Source organism: Aedes aegypti, chromosome 2 (assembly GCF_002204515.2).
Source record: "Aedes aegypti strain LVP_AGWG chromosome 2, AaegL5.0 Primary Assembly, whole genome shotgun sequence".
Taxonomy (NCBI): Eukaryota; Metazoa; Arthropoda; class Insecta; order Diptera; family Culicidae; genus Aedes; species Aedes aegypti.
This window is the reverse complement of record NC_035108.1, coordinates 88,305,593-88,325,675: the sequence shown is the minus strand read 5'-3', so window position 1 is coordinate 88,325,675 and position 20,083 is coordinate 88,305,593. Positions and strand designations below refer to the sequence as shown.

At 35.5% G+C, this 20,083-nt stretch overlaps 1 protein-coding gene across 3 annotated transcripts in view; it reads right to left on the bottom strand.

Moving 5' to 3' along the window:
* LOC5571839 (zwei Ig domain protein zig-8) overlaps positions 1–20,083 on the bottom strand; it is a 372,596-nt gene that overhangs the window by 173,786 nt on the left and 178,727 nt on the right. For 2 of the 3 annotated variants that reach the window (XM_021841480.1, XM_021841481.1), the window contains exon 2: positions 16,705–17,312. The exons of the other annotated variant lie outside the window; for it this stretch is intronic. The gene's annotated coding sequence lies outside the window, so the exon portion shown is untranslated. The remainder of the gene's footprint in view (positions 1–16,704; positions 17,313–20,083) is intronic. 3 annotated transcript variants of the gene reach the window in all.

Sequence of the window (20,083 nt, the reverse complement as noted above, 5' to 3'; positions counted from 1 at the left end):
ATTCTTCAATGTTTCAACCAACAGAATTTTTCATGAGATTTTCGACAGATATTCGACAAGACTTGTTAAGAGTTCCAAATCTCCGATAGCTCATAAGAAATGATTTGTAAAGTATCCAAAGCAGCTTGCAGCGGGAAAGCTTGGTGAATTTTTTACATATCTAAGGAAAATTTCTAGAGAACTTCGTGGATTCTGGTGGAACTTTCAAGTGTACCAAAATATATTTTTAATATTTGGGAAAATCAGTGGAGCTCTGGAGGGTTGAATCGTTTGAAAGTTTTCATAATTTTTCGTTTCGATATTTTCCACTATCAGAGGTCCGCAATTTTTTTGGTAATTTTTTAAGAGGGTCGTAGCTTCAAAAGGATTGGGAACCACTGCTCTAAAATGAGTGTCGCGTACACACCAAAAAGATCTTAGATTTACACGTAAAGTAATTTTAGCTTTAATCATGCAAAGCCGTTTCTCATGTATTATTCAATGATAAAACCTACAAACACATCTATTATATCCAACATTGCTAGCAAAATCTTTAATATTAAACACGAAACGTCTTCTCTTAAAGAATGTTGCATGCAAAACGGCTCAGTTTACATGATTTTCACGCTGAAAATTCAATCATAAATAATGCACTTCAAATGAAAGGCCGTCGATTCATCCATGTGCATTATATATGACAGATTATTCAGTGTAAAATCATGTAAACCGAGCATTCTTGTTTGTAATTTTACTTTCTAGATGCAAGAAAGCATGCAATATTGGCGAATGTTGAATGGAAGATCCTGAAATGCTTCAGTTTCAGTCAAGATTGCAATCAGACAGTTAACATTTTTTATCGTTGAATATTCAATTTTAACTCATTTTACATTATTATAATTGAAGTTTACGTGTCACGTAAACCATATTATTTTATTATTATTATTTTACCATATGTAAAATTTCTCAAAAATATGAGAAACGTTAAACCTCCATAATTTAAACCTTATCGACAAATAAAATTTACTAACTATTATGGTGGTCCCTACACAGCAAAAAATTCTCAAATATACATGGCACGTAATTCTTTATGATAATCATGTAAAACGAGTTGCAACTGAACATTCAACGATAATTAATGTAAACTGTCTCATTGCATTCGATAATGCTTGCAAACTTGAGTGAAACTGAAACATTTCATGATCTTCCATCCAACATTCGCCAATGTTGCATGCTTTCTTGCATCTTGAAAGTAAAATTGCAAACAAGAATGCTCGGTTTACATGATTCTACGATGAATATTCTGTCAAAAATAATGCACATGGATAGATCGACGGCTTGTCATTCCATGTGCATTATTTATGATTGAATTTTCAGCGTAAAAATCATGTAAACCGTGCCGTTTTGCATGCAACATTCTTCGAGAGAAGGCGTTTCGCGTTCAATATTAAGGATTTTGGTAACAATGTTGTATATAATAGATGTGTTCATAGGTTTTATCATTGAATAATACATGAGAAATGGCTTTGCATGATTGAGGCTAATATTACGTTACGTGTAAATCTAAGATTTTTTTGGTGTGTAGAAACATCATGGCAAAGGAAAATTCCTTGAATCGTTATTTCCATGTATCGATGCACGGATTCCTGGAAAAAAAATATCTACAGGTTCTTGCGGGTATCTTAAAGGGAAATATTTCCAGACTATATTAACCCCTCTACCGGCAGCTTCATTTTTTACCGCGAGAAAAAAATTCAAATCACGATAACTTTTTAGTTTCTCGGTATTTTTGCACCATTTTTTCAAAAGTTTTCAAAAAACTCTTCTAGTTTGAGAATCCTTGTCGATATTGATGATTGGTGATCTGGTTTTAAAGATATTCCAATGTTCCTTGGAGGACCAACATTTCCCATATAAAATGTCTTAGGCAACCATTTTGTTATACGTCAATTTATCGAAAACATAAAATATGGGCTATATAATGCCATGTAATAAGGTGCTACTCTGAACAAATCATACATATTGGTTAAGTATTCTTAGAGAAATATGAAAATTACGATATGCGATTTTTTGAAATTTTCAAGATTCTTATTTTTATTTAGCGTGGTACCAGCAACACAAATGCTCATAACTCAAAGACGGATGCACCACATTGCTTCATTTTTTCACAACATACTCTCATTAATGTATTGTTTCGAAGAGTGAATATCCGAATACGATAAAAAAAAATCTGTAGCCCGAGTTATATGCGTGTGTTATGGTTACGCGTTGGTCCTCCAAGGAATTTCGGAATATCTCTGGATCCAGATGTTCAATGATCAATGTTGACACAGAAACTAGAAGAGTATTTTGACAACTTGCGTTAAAAATGAAGCTGCCGGTAGAGGGGTTAAGAAATTATAGAAGAAGTTTTTACCTGGAGAATATCCCAACAAATTTCTCCAAGGGTTCCTCCAAATCAACGCAAGAGTACCTCAAATAAATTCGGCACATTTTCTTCCAGAGCAAACTTCAGGATATTTATTATCCAGATATTTTCTAGTGTTCTTCGATGATTTTTTTTTCATATCTCCATAAGTTTCTTTCATAAACACTCGTGTAGAAATCCTCACAGGAATTTAACCAGCATCTTCTTTAAGTATTCTTTCAGGATTCGTTTCCGGATTTATTTTCAGATTTTTCTAGGAATCCCAGGAAAAAAAATCTGGGATACATAAATAGGTACTCTTTATTTAGTTTTTAATAACGCTAAAAATTTTAACTTATTTGAACTTATGATCTATACAGCTTCGCAATCAATTATAGTAGGATTTTGTTCATCTTTTCAATTCGAAGAAAATAAATGTGGATATTCCTCGGAGCTGTGATTTTCTGTAAGGCACTACACACCAAAACAATCTTAGATTTACACGTAACGTAATTTTAGCCTCAATCATGCAAAGCCATTTCTCATGTATTATTCAATGATAAAACCTATGAACACATCTATTATATACAACATTGTTACCAAAATCCTTAATATTGAACGCGAAACGTCTTCTCTCGAAGAATTTTGCATGCAAAACGACTCGATTTACATGATTTTCACGCTAAAAATTCAATCATAAATAATGCACATGGAATGACAAGCCGTCGATCCATCCATGTGCATTATTTTTGACAGAATATTGAGCGTAGAATCATGTAAACTGAGCATTCTTGTTTGCAATTTCACTTTCAAGATGCAAGAAAGCATGCAATATTGGCGAATGTTGGATGAAAGATCATGAAATGTTTCAGTTTCAATCAAGATTGCAAGCATTTTCGAATGCAATAAGACAGTTCACATTAATTATCGTTGAATGTTCAGTTGCAACTCGTTTTACATGATTATCATTAAAAATTACGTGCCATGTATATTTGAGAATTTTTTGCTGTGTATGAACGATTTATTAGAACTGAATCAAAGAAAACGACTACAATTTTTTTCACTAAAAATCCTCGAAAAAAATCTACCAAACTTTATATATGAAAGCTTGAGTAATAAGGTTTGGTAATAAATCTTAGCACAAACCTGGATATGACCGTTTTACAAGCGTTTAAAGTATCTACGTCTTTAAAATACCTTTGAATCTTTTTGAACTCCTCTATCAGCAGCTTCAATTTTTAAATTTTACCGCAAAAATATTTAAACCGCAATATATTTTTTGATTTAGGTGCTATTACTAATATTTTAATTCGGCTTGAGTTGTACTAGAAACTAAAATGCTTATTAATTTAAAATCGATTGAACCGATTTGCTTCATTTTTCCACAAAAGGCTTTTATCAAAGTATTGTTCTGACAAACAAGTATACTAAAATGAGAACAATCTATTACGTTCATTTACGTGGGTAATGGTTACGTGTCACACGCTTAAATCCGGAATATCTCTAGAACCAGATGACCAGTGATCAAAACTAACACAGATTCTAAGCGAATTGTTTTATCTCATAAACAGATTAATTTTATTCACCTGTAAAATTCTGAACTGGTACGGCTAATGAAATGTAGGGGAAGGGGTGGTAAAATGAACACCTTAAGGAAATCATCTTGTTTCTGATAGCAGAACGAGAAATTTGTATAGTTCTATCGCACAACATCAAAAATAGGGATGTAATCTGTAGCAGCGACATGGATTCAGGCTAAAATAGCTAAATTTTCATATGTTTTCATCGCTATCAAAAAGCGATGCAAATGTTCATTTTACCTGCACTATGTGGGTAAAATGAACAGCGGTTGGTGGTAAAACGAACACCATGCAAAAAACTTCTAAGAGTATCAGATTTTACATCATATCATAACGATATTCACCTCACTGAAAAACCTCAAGTCTTCCGAGCTAAAAGTTACGTCAGTTCTAATTTTCAAACGTGGTTTTCTAAAATCTTAGTTTTCGTTGATACTTTTACTTCAATTGAACTACGTATCAACTCGAACACTCAGATTCATGCTCTAAATCGTCCGAGCGTGATAAAAATTCATCGAAATTTGTTTTTTCTCGGTAAAATGCACGGTGTTCATTTTACCACCCCTGTTCATTTTACCACCACTTCCCCTAATATGTTGTTAACAAAATGTAAATAGTAGTTAAAATTAGTTTTACCAAATTAGGATGATAGTGTAACTTTACACAGAATCCGTAGATATATGAATTTAATGTTATGTATGGAATAATACTAATATAGGAGTTATAAATGAATGGATTCTAAAAACAGAAGAGCTTTTCAGAACTTATTAATGAACGGTGCAAAAAATAGGAAACACAAAAAAAACTATCTTCATTCATTTATTTTTTTATACTGATATTAAAACGATACTGTCGGTAGGTTAACCATAAAGATTGTAAGAAAGATATGTAAAATTTGATTAAACAAAATTTATGTTATTTGAACCATATGTGCAAGCAAAATTGCATCATTTATATTTTTAAAAAACATTCTGTTAAATTATCCCCGAAAATTGTCAACGGCGTGACGCCGGTGACGCTGCCGGTGCAAAAACACTCTGACGCTGCCGCCGATTGAAATTATTTCGGCGCACAGGTGGAGAATGTCGGTCCCCCAAGGAACATCGGGATATATTCAAAACCAGATCATCAATAATTAATATCGACACGGATTTTTAAACTAGAAGAGTTTACTGAGAACTTTTGATGGTGCAAAGATATTGAGAAACAAAAAAAATATCACGATTTGCATAACTTTTTTTGTTGCAAAATATGAAGCTGCTGGTAGAGGAGCTAATATAAATACATATTTATATTTATTGGTATAACATTGACATTACAATAAAATCGCGTCAACATAAGTATATAAATATAAGTATGGACTTCTGACTGCATTTCTGCGTGATTATCTGTTATATCTATAAGCTTTATGACGAAATTCTGAATAAAAAGCAAAGTTTTTGAAAAATCAGCAATGTTTTTATTACTTTAAACATGGATTTTACCATGAATCGTTTTTATTATTCCTATACAACTCTTATCTTCTGTTGAAACTGACATCTGAAGTTAAGCACAAAGTTTCTCTAATTTTTACTTAAGAGCCTCCATACATGAAAGAAATCACTCTTCAATGGTTTCCTAAAATATGTTATGGATTAGCTAATTAAAGTTCACGAGATAACTGGAAAACATTTTCAGGCATTTCAGATCGTCACACCGTCAGACAAACTTTGCTCAAACAATCCACAAGCTACAAAAACAATCATGATTAACACAGTATAATAAATTATCTCTACGTGTGATGCTCTTATTATATTTGCAATTATAAAAATAATTTTTATAGGTTACCATCATTATATGAATTTCCCTATACGTTGAGCAATAACTTGGATATATGGTAATTTTACTCATAATTACATCCCATATTATGGTTTTTTTGCTATCAATATGTAATGGTGAACATTTTCATTCTGATGTAGTTTCACTTCGCTCTATTTCAAAATGTTAGGATTCAGTACGTAATAATCAATTGAACATAATTTTCAATGTGTTGCCAAAATGGAGATATTGTTGCCAAAATAGGTGTTGACAAAATCGAGGGTTGAGAAAAGCGGGCGTTGCCAAAATCGGGAAGGCACTGCATATATCGCCGTGCGGGTAAACATTGGGCAAAGAAGGTAACATTAACAGCCCATCTCGATGCTCATGGTTAGTACGGAATTCATAAAACAAATCCATGACAATACATTGGCTATTCATAACGTATTCTTGAAGCTTGCCACATTGTTTTCATTATTCTGGTTTTAGTTCGCAGTAAAAATCTTGGCCCAAAGTCACCCTTATGGCTCATTATCATCCCGAACCACGGTATACAACTACCCTACTAACACAATTTCCCTATCACGTGAGGTTCTTGAAGATATTTTGAAGGAACCAACTAGATGACTGCTTGGGACTAACAGACATCCTCAGTGTATAAGTGCTGGTGATCTTCTATTTTTAGGAAACAATGGCGCCTGCCACGTCAGAATGCTGACCAATAAAAGGAAGGGGGAGGAAAACTGATGATGCATTAAACTGCCTTCCACAGAAGACCGGATATACCACTGCGTCTACGCCAGTTCATGGGTGTAGAACTGGTATATTTTTTATGGCAGAGAGGTTGTTTGATTAGCAGACTGCCTATGTATTAGGCCTTAGTAAAGGCGTTCTATAATGATGAAAGAATGGAAGCGCAGGGAAACGGATTTTTTGTCCGTCTCGGGTTCTAGCAAATGCTATGAACTGTGATATATGGAGAGTGGAAGACAAGAGCAAGTGAAATATACAACTACAAAGTACGAGGAAAGGGACGGGCGTGGGATTGAACCCATGAACTTCTGCTTATGAATCATAAGCGGTAGCCATTGGACCACCAATCCCGTCATCTTTCCCTTCCCTCAGCGATTTTGTGAAAATACTGCAATTTGTTATTGAGCGGGTGAAGAACGGAAAATTGATTTTTGTATTTTGCCTTCATAAGATATAATATGTTATTCATTTTCAATTTTTACTGCTCGTTAAGGGGTTGTTAAGAGGATTAACTTATGATCAATTGGCGTTGGTGTGACATTAGGCCATCTAAAGCGGTTCCGGGTCATTTGGCCGAACGCCATTTGGCCGAATGCCGTTTGGCCGAACGCCATTTGGCCGAAAGGGTCATTTGGCCGAATGCCATTTGGCCGAATGCCGTTTGGCCGAAATTGAAAATAATAGATGATAGATGATAGTTAGCATTAATTTTTAATGAATTTCAAAGAACAATTTATCCTTAAAGAAGGATAAATCATCATGTATGTACAGTAGTGTGGGACAAAATTCAGATCCTCGCTCCAGTCCAATTTTTGGATTGCATTTAGGTCCCATAACAACTGTGCAAAATTTCAGCTCGATCTGTGAAACTATATTTACGCGCCAGCCCTTGAAAGTTTGTATGGGATTTACTATGGGAAAACTTACTTTTGCAAAGAAAAATCGCCAGAGGTCGCCCATTGACCTCTATAAAAATTCTGAATGCCGACCTCGATAGGTATTTTTACGATGAAGAATATTGCCGAAGACCGCGACACAATCCGACATTTGTGAAAAAAGTTATTCAATGAAAACCTATTTGCAAGGCGACGTTGATTAACACGTAAAGGAATAACAATAATAACAAAATCGGGCAAAATTTACAAATAGTATTTGTTTAATAACTGTATGTATTCCCATAGCAAATTCCATACAAACTTTGAACGGCTGGCGCGTAAATATAGTTTCACCGATCGAACTGAAATTTTGCATAGTTGTTATGGGATCTAAATGCAATCCAAAAAGTAGACTGGAGCGAGAATATAAATTTTTCATATAACCGTGTCCCAGGCTGTACATTAGCTCTTTAGTATTAGTTCAAGAAATAGTCAATGCTGAAAGAAGAACATCCTAAATGAAAGCAATTATTAACTTCTCTGCTAGCGGTAATAGTAGCCAGCAGAGGTTTTCGCAATGCGTTTGTAGTCAGCTCTTGACAGTAACTAAAAGACAGTTTAAGATTTATTCGTCCTTCTGTAGCATCGGTTCGCTTCAATGCTTCCAATCGTATTAAGCGATTTTATTCATAGTTCTAGCAAACACGAGTTTTGGCTTCTTTTTTTCTCGACGGAGAAACAGTGAGCCTATTTGACGTTAACTGAATCGTTCGATTTATTGATATACGAAAGCAGCAGTTAATCTAAGTTAACCCTTATGGTAAATAACATGTTTTAATAAGATTCTTTATGAGCGAATTATAAGCCATAATTCCAATAAACTATGAAAATTATTCAAATATGAAAGAACAGCCTATGATCAAAAGAAGGAAAAATCTCTTATAAAAATTGAAGCAAGTATAATGCAAAAAATATTATATCAGTATAACTACAAAGATCTGCCGATAATTTAAAGAAGGTAAAATATCCAAAAAATATAAGATTTATTATTAAAAATAGTTATGGAACCAGTACAAATCGAAAGAATAGCCTATGCTTAAAAGAAGAAAATCAATCAGGAGTAAACCTAGCACACCTTTGGTAATCCAGGAACGACTTAAAGTCTTGATGCGAGTTCTAAACTTCGTCCTGAATTAACGGATCGTTTTTATTCTCTTGGATCACTTATATAGCGACAAATATGACGTTCGGCTACATTATCAAAATCACCAAATGAATTACTTGATTAGTTATTGGGCCACACTTATGACTCCTACTTATCAGCGTTGAAGCATTTTTTTCGTGATTCGGCCAAACGGCATTCGGCCAAATGACCCGTTCGGCCAAATGGCATTCGGCCAAACGGCATTCGGCCAAACGGCGTTCGGCCAAATGGCCGGACACCATCTAAAGCATGTATTGGGAATATGTATTAAAATAAAATTTGAACATTGTATTCCTTCAAATAATTTATAGCTACCATTAAAATATAAAAATTAAACACTTTATTAAAAAAATCTTTGGAAAAAGCTTGAAAATAAAAGTTTTTTACATTGTTTTATAAGATTCATAGAAAATCCCACTTTCAGGTGGATGCATAGTATTTTGAAATTTCACATTAATTTCCATCTGCTATTGAGGATCTCTTTTTTTTTAATTTCCTTATTAGTATCATTCCAAACATTACATTTATTTCTTATATCTAGGTGTTCTGTGTTACTAGACAACACTATCATCCTTATTTGGTAAAACAAATTAAAGCTTTAATTAACATTTTGTTAACAACATATTACATTTCATTTGCCGCAGCAGTTCAGATTTTTACAGGTGAGTTGATTTCACCTGCTTATAAGAGAAAAAAAAACGTTTTTCATATACTTAACCTAACTTAACCTAAACATATAACACATTAATCGTGGCAATAGAAGATTGTAACGATTTTTGCCTGAAATTATTAATTATTTTATTTGACATTTGTTCCAATGTTTCAACATTGGATATTCTATGTAACTCAATGGTACTATACCAGGGAGGAAGCTTCAGAATCATTTTCAAAATTTTACTTTGAATTCTCTGCAGAGCTTTCTTCCTGGTATTGCAACAGCTAGTCCATATTGGTACAGCATACAACATGACTGGCCTGAAAATTTGTTTGAATATCAAAAGCTTGTTCTTAAGACAAAGCTTTGGTTTTCTATTAATAAGGGGATAGAGACATTTTACATATTTATTACATTTGGCTTGAATGCCCTCAATGTGATTTTTGAAAGTTAAATTCTTATCTAGCATGAGCCCTAGATACTTAACTTCATCTGACCAATTTATTGGAACCCCTCTCATCGTGACAACATGTCTACTTGAAGGTTTCAAATAGAGAGCTTTTGGTTTATGGGGAATATTATTAGTTGAGTTTTGGCAGCATTAGGAGAAATCTTCCATTTTTGCAAGTATGAAGAAAAAATATCCAAACTTTTTTGCAATCGACTACAGATGACACGCAAGCTTCGTCCCTTGGCGGAGAGGCCTGTGTCATCCGCAAACAAAGATTTTTGACATCCCTGAGGTAACTCAGGTAAGTCAGATGTGAAAATATTGTATAATATTGGTCCCAAAATGCTGCCTTGGGGAACACCAGCTCTTACAGGAAGTCTTTCAGATCTGGAGTTCTGATAATTAACCTGAAGTGTACGATTTGACAGATAACTTTGAAATATTCTTGCAATGTATGTTGGAAAATTAAAGTTTTTTAATTTACGATCAAACCTTCATGCCAAACATTGTCGAATGCTTTTTCTATGTCTAGAAGAGCAAGACCAGTAGAATAGCCTTCAGATTTGTTGGGACGGATCAAATTTGTTACACGTAAAAGTTGATGAGTGGTCGAATGTCCATGGCGGAATCCGAACTGTTCATTGGCAAAAATTGAATTTTCGTTGATGTGGGCCATCATTCTGTTCAAAATGACCTTTTCAAAAAGTTTACTGATGGAGGAAAGCAAACTGATTGGATGATAGCTAGAAGCTTCTGCAGGATTTTTGTCTGGTTTTAAAATTGGAACAACCTTAGCATTTTTCCATTTGTCAGGAAAATATGCTAATTGAAAACATTTGTTAAATATATCAACTAAAAATGATAAGCTACTTTCTGGAAGTTTCTTGATGAGGATGTAGAAAATTCCATCATCGCCAGGAGCTTTCATATTTTGAATTGTTTAATAATTGTTCTCACTTCTTCCAAATCAGTCTCCCAGGCATTTTCGAAAACGTTCTCTTGATTGAGAATATTTTCGAACTCCTGAGTAACTTCATTTTCAATTGGACTAGTAAGTCCTAAATTAAAATTGTGCGCCTTTCAAACTGCATAGCAAGCTTTTGAGCTTTTTCACAATTAGTTAGTAATAACTTGTTTTCCTCTTTCAATGCCGGTATTGGCTTCTGAGGTTTTTTCAAAATTTTAGATAATTTCCAAAAGGGCTAGAGCCAAGGTCCAATTGAGAAATCTTATTTTCAAAATTTTTGTTTCTTAATTGAGCAAAACGTTTCTTGATTTCTTTCTGTAAATCCTGCCATATAATTTTCATATCAGGATCACGAGTGCGTTGAAATTGCCTTCTCCTCACGTTTTTAAGACGGATCAAGAGTTTAAGATCATCGTCTATAATCACGGATTCAAATTTTACTTCACATTTCGGAATTGCAATGCTCCTGGCTTCAATAATGGAATTTGTTAAAGTTTCAAGAGCATTGTCAATATCAAGTTTTGTTTGTAAGGGAATATTAACATCAAGATTAGAGTCAATAAATGTTTCATATATATTCCAGTCGGCTCGAAAATAATTGAAAGTGGAGCTGATAGGATTGACAATCGCTTCTTGGGATATTTGAAATGTAACAGGGACATGATCAGAATCAAAATCAGCATGAGTAATCAGTTGGCTACAAAGATGATTGGAGTCGGTTAAGACCAAATCAATCGTTGATAGATTTCTATGAAAGGAAAAACATGTAGGGCTATCAGGGTATTGAATTGAGAAATATCCTGAAGAGCACTCATCAAATAAAGTTCTGCCGTTGGAATTACTTTGAGAATTATTCCATGACCGATGTTTGGCATTAAAGTCACCAATGACAAAACATTTTGACTTATTGCGAGTCAATTTTCGCAAGTCAGTTTTGAGCAAATTAACTTGCTGTCCAGAGCATTGAAAAGGCAAATAGGCAGCTATGAAAGTATATTTACCAAGCTGTATTTCAATTCAAAAACTTTAGTTTCAAATGACGAAAACAGTTGATGTTTTATACGTCTATGAATGATGATTGCAACTCCCCCACATGCACCATTAAGTCGATCATTACGATAAACAAAAAAGTTAGGATCTCTTTTGAGTTTAGATCCAGGTTTTAAATACGTTTCGGTAATAACTGCTATATGCACGTTATTAACCGTAAGAAAATTGAACAGCTCGTCCTCTTTACCATTCAGAGAACGAGCATTCCAATTTAAAACATTTAAATTATTATTCGGATCCATTAGAAAAACGTAATCCAATAACAATTTGATTTGTAAATTTTACACCTACTTGGACTGCTTCAGTCATAGTGGTGGCTTTGAACATTGCATTAATCATTAGATTCAATTGTTCAGTTAGAAAATTGAAATCAAAGGCAGACATATCACTTGAAGTGGGTCCATCTGATGATTTCCCATTAGAATTTTCGGTAGATGAAGAAGCTCAGTAAGAGTTACCTGTGGCGGTAGGGTTTTTTTCCATTTGATTTGGAACAAGTGGAATGGGTACTCATGGAACGAACAGGGGAAGAGTTCAAATTTCCTGCTACGATATCGGCAAAGGATTTTCCGTGGGTAGATACATTCGAAATTGAAAGATTCGAACGGCTACCCGACGGATTAAAATTAGTTTGTTAATGAGCATGATTATGATCTTCCTGATGGGTATGATTCATGATCAAGCGATCGTTAACTGAAAAATGAGTATTGTTCGATACTCTACCAGGGAAATTCCGGATCGTAACGGATATTATCTTTCATCTGTCTGGCACGAGCCTCAATGACTCTTTTGCGTGAAATGCATTCCCAAAAGTTAGCTTTGTGAGGGCCCTTGCAATTGACGCAAAAGAATTTATCGGTATCATCCTTTACTGGACAGACGTCCTTGGCGTGAGAAGAATCTCCGCAAATCGTGCATATAGAATCCATGCGACAATTTTTTGTACCATGACCCACTTTTGGCACCGACGGCACTGAGTGGGGTTCTGGTAATTTCCTCCAGGTTTCTGGAAATGTTCCCATGTCACATGGTCATTAGCCTGGGACAAGGTTATATGAAAAATTTAGATTTTCGCTCCAGTCCACTTTTTGGATTGCATTTGGGCCCCATAACAACTGTGCAGAATTCCAGCTCGATCAGAGAAACTATATTTTTGCGCCAGCCGTTCAAAGTTTGTATGGGATTTACTATGGGAAAACTTACTTTTGCAAAGAAAAATCGCCAGATATCGCTCATTGGCCTCTATAAAAAATCTGAACACAGATCTCAATAGGTATTTCTACGATGAACAACATTTCCGAAGACCGCAAAGCAATCCGATGCTTGTGAAAAAAGTTATTAAGCATTGGCTATTCGGAAATTTTGCCCGATTTTATTATTATTTTTATTCCTTTACGTGTTCATCAATGTACCTTGCCAAAAGGTTTTCATTGAATAACTTTTTTCACAAGTGTCGGATTGTTTTGCGGTCTTCGGCAATATTATTCATCGTAAAAATACCTATCGAGGTCTGTGTTCCGAATTTTTATAGAGGTCAATGGGCGACGTCTGGCGATTTTTCTTTGCAAAAGTATGTTTTCCCATAGTAAATCCCATACAAACTTTGAAAGGCTGGCGCTAAAATATAGTTTCTCCGATCGAGCTGAAATTTTGCACAGTTGGTATGGGACCTAAATGCAATTCAAAAAGTGGACTGGAGCGAGAATCTAAATTTTGTCCCACACTAATGGTCATCGAACATAAGTCTTGCTTTTTCTAAAGCTTTAATATTATTTAGTTCCTTTTTGTAAAAGTGAACTAAATTAAATTCTTGAGAAAGCCCCTTCCAAACAATGCCAGATTGGGTTCTCTTTTTCATAATCATTACTTGGACTCGGAAAAATCCAAGTAAATCATTTATTCCATTTTTGATCTCTTCAGGAGACTTATAGTCACTTGAGAGACCTTTCAAGACAACTTTGAACAAACGTTCAGTTTTGTCGTCATAAGTAAAAAATTTGTGCTTCTTCTCTTCGATGTCTGAGAAGAAGTTCGCGATCTTTAGGAGTTTCCGGCAAAACGCGACAGTTTCCTTTCTTTGCGATTTGGAAGGAAACCTTGATTCCCCTAATGGAGTTCAAGATTCCCTGCCTAAATCCCCCAAATTCGGAACAACTGACCACGACGATAGGCGGAACTCTTTGCTTCCTCACTTGAATCAAAGAGCCTGGGCTAGAGGCTGCTTCGATTTGGTGTTCGGAAAATTTGTCTAGAGCATCGAACTGATTGCTCATTTCGATACAATTATTCATTTCACCCTTGGAAGAAAGTTCGCATTCCGGGGAAACGTCCTTTCTTTCATTCTTGCCACGTGTAGTGACAGTTTTAAAACCCACTTTTTTGGAAGGAAGTAGTGAATTCAGAGATTCACCCTTCCTTTTGTTTGTTGTTGATACCATGTTTAATTAATAAACGAAAGAAGACGTGACCTTCGAGAGGTTTTTTTTCCCAAGACGGTGTCCAAGAAGGTTTACCACCGCTAGCTTTCGCCAACGGGTCCAACGAAAAATCGAAGGCACGGGTCCAAACAAGGATCGTAAAGGGATCAATAGTAGAAAATAGTACTGAAAAGTACTGTTTTAGTAGCACTAAAAAGTACCGTTTTGTAATTTTAGCACTGAAAAGTACTGTTTTATTGCTTTAGGTAGTTTTTAAGAAAACTTCCAAGAGCAGAGAGAATTCGTGTACGCACAGCACGAAGGTACGATGCGCACTGATTGAGGATCTCTAGAACACTTGAATGAAAGACTATTCTCTTGTTTGGTTTTTATTGCGTATCAATTCTAGTTTATTTGGACTAATGCCACCTTCTCACCGCTTATTCGATTCTAGATCAAATTCTGAGTGTCCTCCCAAAACATGAGCTCATTTAATTTAGATTAAGACTGAAACTGCACAAGCACTTAAATAAGTAGATAAATAAGTAGATGAAAAAAACGAATTTAGTAAATTCCACTAGAGTTTGTATCATTTGACAGATACGCGTATTTCGACCTGAACTGTAAAGCCGTCTTCAGTGTCGTGTACTAGAAGTCGAGTCTAGTACACGACACTGAAGACGGCCTTACAATTGAGGTCGAAATACGCTTATATGTCAAAGGATACAAACTCTAGTGAAATTAAATGGTAAAGTACTAAATTCGGTTATTTCATCTACTTATAGGTATTATACTAAACAGCTCGAAGATTTATTAAACAGTAAATAAATTAACTAATATTGAAATAGCTGACTTCGAATGTAGAGCAGTTGTTATTTGCATTGTGGATTTGCATTTAACATAACAGACATTCATTACTTTTCTTTTCGGAAAAGAGAAAATGTAATGCAAACCTCTTTGAATCATGATAAAACAACAACACTATTACAGTTTCTCGATTTTCTTTTCTTTTTTTTTTTTTAATCGTACAGTTTTCGTGCAATTCCGTTTCCAATAAACCCATTCAGTATAAAACTAATAAGGTAGTGCATGCGTTCGATCCAGATTATCCCGAATAGGAGTTCACAGAACGAGCTAGCTAACCTCATCATACTTCGAAATACAAGCTTCTCTCGCTCTGATTCCAAATCAGCGGGTTGCTCGAAGTTTAAACGTTATTAATTTTCATAATTAAACACAGTTTCGTGTGGCCCAGCTTTTCCCGACGTGCAAAATGTTACAGCACACTCTGGACAGTATAAGCATTCATTCTCCTCCGCATCGAAATAGTATCAACCTAGTACACCCTATCAACCACTACTTCCTAGGGTGTTCCAGAAAAATAGATGTTTGAAAAGTCATGGTGCTCAGCCCTAGAAAAACAAAATTCCTTTCTTATTATTTTTGTGGAACATGAATTTTCTTCCTTAGCCGAGTAATTAGAGTCCGCGGCTACAAAGTAAAGCCATGCTGAAGGTGTCTGGGTTCGAACCTCGGCCATTGATTTTTTTTTTGATCACCCTACTACTAACCTACGCACAGCACAACCGTTGTAGTTACCTTTCCGAGCTGGCCGGGAAAGTGTGCATTTTCGTGCAATTGCTCAACAAGTTTCCCCAGCTTCGACGTTGTTGGCGTATAATTAAAAACTTTTACTTGGTCACACTGCATGTGCTAGTTAAACGCAAATTTACACCGTGTGTCTTGTTCATTACCGACCGAACTGGTTATGCGACAGCCAGCCCGGGAAATCTCGTCACAGATAGGGTAAAAGCAATTAAATACAAGCCACAAAAATGAAAGTCCTACACACACAACGTAATTGATATTGAATACTAATTTCCATATCAAAAGCCTATCAAAATTTTTGACTTGTAAATATTTTTGTTATTCATTTATTAGTATCATTTCAAACATTACATTCATTTCTTGTATCTAGGTGTTCTGTGTTAGACAATACTATCGTCCTAATTTGGTAACATTTAATTAAGCTCTATTTAACATTTTGCTAACAACATATTACATTTCATTTGCCGTAGCAGTTCAGAATTTTCACAGGTGAGTTGATTTCACCTGAATAAAACAGAATTGAAGTTTCAAATTTAAGTTTTTTTTTTGTGGCGAAAAGAGTTTATTTATTATGCGCCTATGAATGATGATAGCAACTCCACCACATGCTGCATACAGTCGATCATTTCGATAAACGAAAAAGTTTGGATCTAGGTTCTAAATAAGTTTCAGTAATTACTGCTATCTGTAGGTTATTAGCTGTTAGAAAATTCAATAGCTCGTTCTCTTTACCATTCAAAAAAACGAGCATTTCAATTAAAAATGTCGAAAAACTGTTATCCAATAACAATTTTATAAGAAAATTTTAAGTCAACTTGGAAAGCTTCAGCAATAGTTGCCGTTTTGAACGTTGCAACATATCAGTTACTTACAAAAGATTCAATAAATCCGTTCACATTTTAAATTATGATTGTTCTACCAATGAGTCGAAAACTAGCACAGAGTCATAAATAAGATCCCTTACCCTATGTTTCATTAGTTCCAATTGATGGGTGTTACACGTTTAGATGCTCCAGTGCTGCTGCCGTTGGATGATGAAGTGATGACATGAATAGCCACCATTAGATTGCAGATTCGCATCAAACGTGTCTCCATCTAGGGGGAAACCGCCACATAGTAAATGCTGTTTCAGCCGGTAGGACGACGGCGACGATAGCTGCTGCAACTGGCACTCACGATTCTTCCGAGCATCACTCACGCGATGGGTGGAAAATTTATGCACTCTCATTTTCCACTCGACGTCGCTTGGCTGCTTCCGCTTCGGAAGATTATTGTGTACACTTCCAAGCAAGCTCTTGTCCTCCGGGGCGAGGAATAGAGGATTTTCGTTCGCCTTGAAAGACCAAACAAGAGAGACTTGATGCAGCGGTAGTGCTGGGCGCTTCCAGGGAGCTTCTCGAAAGGAAAAATCTCATTAATCCGCTTCTTTTTGTGGCGGAATTCGTCGCAAGTTTCCCGAGCTCATCCTGTAGAAGTTTTCAGGTGACTTCTTCCAACCAGCATTGAATTTGTTCGCCGGGATTGCGGTTCTCGGTAGTCAATTTGTGTTTGTAGTCTTAATGAGATTATTTTCTGTGAAGGAGAACAAGGAAGAACGGAAAACATTAATAATTCCGTGATGACAATGGAAGATGGCAGTACGGATTTCAATTATAGTTTTAATCAGAATAGATGCTTGTAGCCGCGTGCTCATCGTTATAATCAACACTGCACAGTAACCGAAAGTTGCAGTCGATTGAAAAGAGCAGATTTTCTAATTAGACACTACACCGTCTTTAGTCAGAATTTACACCGACTGACCTTAGTGATGATCTGTAGAACAAAGAATAATTTATCATTATGACAAATGTTTTTGTTAACTTGGATGTTGTTGGGCAAGTCGGAGTTAATTAAAAATCTAAACTTCCTTTTTCCAATTAGCCTAGATAGCCTCAAAGTGTCGTTAGCAATTGTTTCGGTAAGCTTGGAATTAACACATAGATTGCCTGCTCCGGTGTAAAAATCCACCTCACAGGTAACTCCTAATACATGATGTGATGCGGCTCCGTGCTAAACGACCCTGTGAATAAAATGTTAAGGGGGGGCTACCTGTGCTTCCCAGAGAAATGTTGCAGGCAGGCTTGATTTTTTCTCTTAGAAATGCTGATGCACTTCTTCAGTATCAAGCCTGGGGCTAAATTATCACCATTATGCTTTCGCATTATGCGTATTTCACAGAGTTTTCTGTGCTCTTACGCCTTTGGTGACATTTAATAGACCTCGATCTGGTATTGAGATTGCAAAAAACTTAATTCTGTTTAGTTTGTGTAGTGATTATCTTTGTGTAGTGATTACTTCTATCAGAGTAAGGCCGTTCTCATTGGAAATCCTTTTTTTTTTCGTTCCAAAAATATAGTCCACCAAAAATAGATCAATAGGGTTCTAAAGCCCTGTCTCAATTTGAGTACCAAACGCTCAATTCAAATTTAGGCCAGAAACACGTGTTTTCTAAATTTTTAAATGATTTTTGTTGATTTACGGTTTTTGAGATTTCGTCACACCCCTTGGTTTAAACACAAATTTTGGGTATATTTTGTTTTCCGTGTCCCTTCCAAAAAGTCAGATAGGAACATCCCCAGTGCTAAAACTAAAAGCCCTGTGGCATTTTTGACGACAAAGTGAGCGCCAAACATGATAAAAAGTGTCAAGGTTCATATTTGAAACCATTTTTAAAATTATTTGTGTTATTTGTGCTGAATAAAAATGCTTAAGTAATTGAAAGAACATGTTTTGTCGTATTTTTGAATAAAAACAAGAATTCATCATTGGAGACGAACTAGCCACAGGCTGAAAGTCTCGATAGTAATAATAAAAATAATAATAAGGTACAGTGGGGGAAGTGTATCAGTGGGGCAAGTGGATCATTTGGCGCAAATTTTCAAGTCCTTCATACTCAATACATAAAAATCAGAAAAATCGAAATATGTTACGATTTGAAGTATATTAGTCCCCCATTTGTTATCCATAGAAAAAAGTTTGAATTACATTACTCTCATTAGCTGTACATAACAATGAAGTTGACTATTGATTTTTCTGTATCCACTTACTCCACGGTACCTTAAATAAATCATTAAAAACTTAAGGACCCAATTGCTGGTCCACCACAGTTTGTTCTAAATTCAAGGTCAAATCAAATTTTTATTATTTTGGTAGCAGCTTTGTGTTCTTTAATTTCCCAAGTGATTTTCCCACAAGTTCTTCCAATAATTTCCTCCACATTTTTCGGGGATTTTCTTCAGGGATTTCATCAGGAATGTCTACAGGGTATCTCCCAGGAATTGATTAAAAAAGAACAATGGGATCCCAAGAACCCTCCAAAGCTTTCTCCAGGGATACTCAAGGGATTTCTTCAGGAATTCATTCAATAATTTCTCCAGAAATTCCAAAAAGATTACTCAAGGAATCCCTTCAGAAACTTATCTGGGAATTTACCCAGGAACTTGTCCAGGAATGCCTCGAAAAACTACTCCAAAGATGCCGCTATGAAATAATTTAGAGATTTTTTCAGAAATCTCTGAATGTTTCTCCAACGATTCTTTCAGATTTTGACCAAGAGCTTATTTAAGGAATCTCTGCAAGGACTTCTCCTGGGTTTTCTCAAAGATTTCTCTAGAATTCTTTCTAAATTCCTTTAAAAGATTACTCCATAGGTTCATCACGAATTCCTTCAGAGATTTTTCCTCCAATAATTTCCCGACGGATTCCTCCAAGTATTCCTTCGGAGATTTCTCCAGGACTTCCTCCAGCAATATTTCAAGGGCTTTTTTTTAAATTTCTCAAATATTTAGAAAAAATATCTCTGGTGATCTTTGTGGAGATTTTTTCAAGAACTCTTCCAGAGATATCTAAGAACTTTTTCAGGGATTCTTTCAGGATTGTTTAAGAGATTTCTGCAGGGATTCCTCCCTTAATTGTTACAGTGATTCTCCAGAAATTTCTCAAGGTTTTCGTTTAGGAATTCTGGGGGGAATACATCTCTAGAAATTCAGCCGATCTTTTTTACATATTCCTCCTGAAATTCCCAAACGACTTCTTCAATAACACCTTCACTGCCCATACTCACATAACAGTCTCATTTATATAGGGGATCCCATAGAATACAGGACTGTTATGCGAGTATGGGCAGTTCAGGACTTGCTCTAGAAATTCTCCAAGACTTTTCCAGGAGTTCCTTCAAAGATTTCTGCGCCCAGAAATTTTCAAGTGATTCCTTCAGAAATTTATCGCGGGTTTCTTCAAAGAAATCCTACAGGAACTTCACCAGATTTTTTTTACAGGGGATTCCTCCAAAAATTCCCTCAATG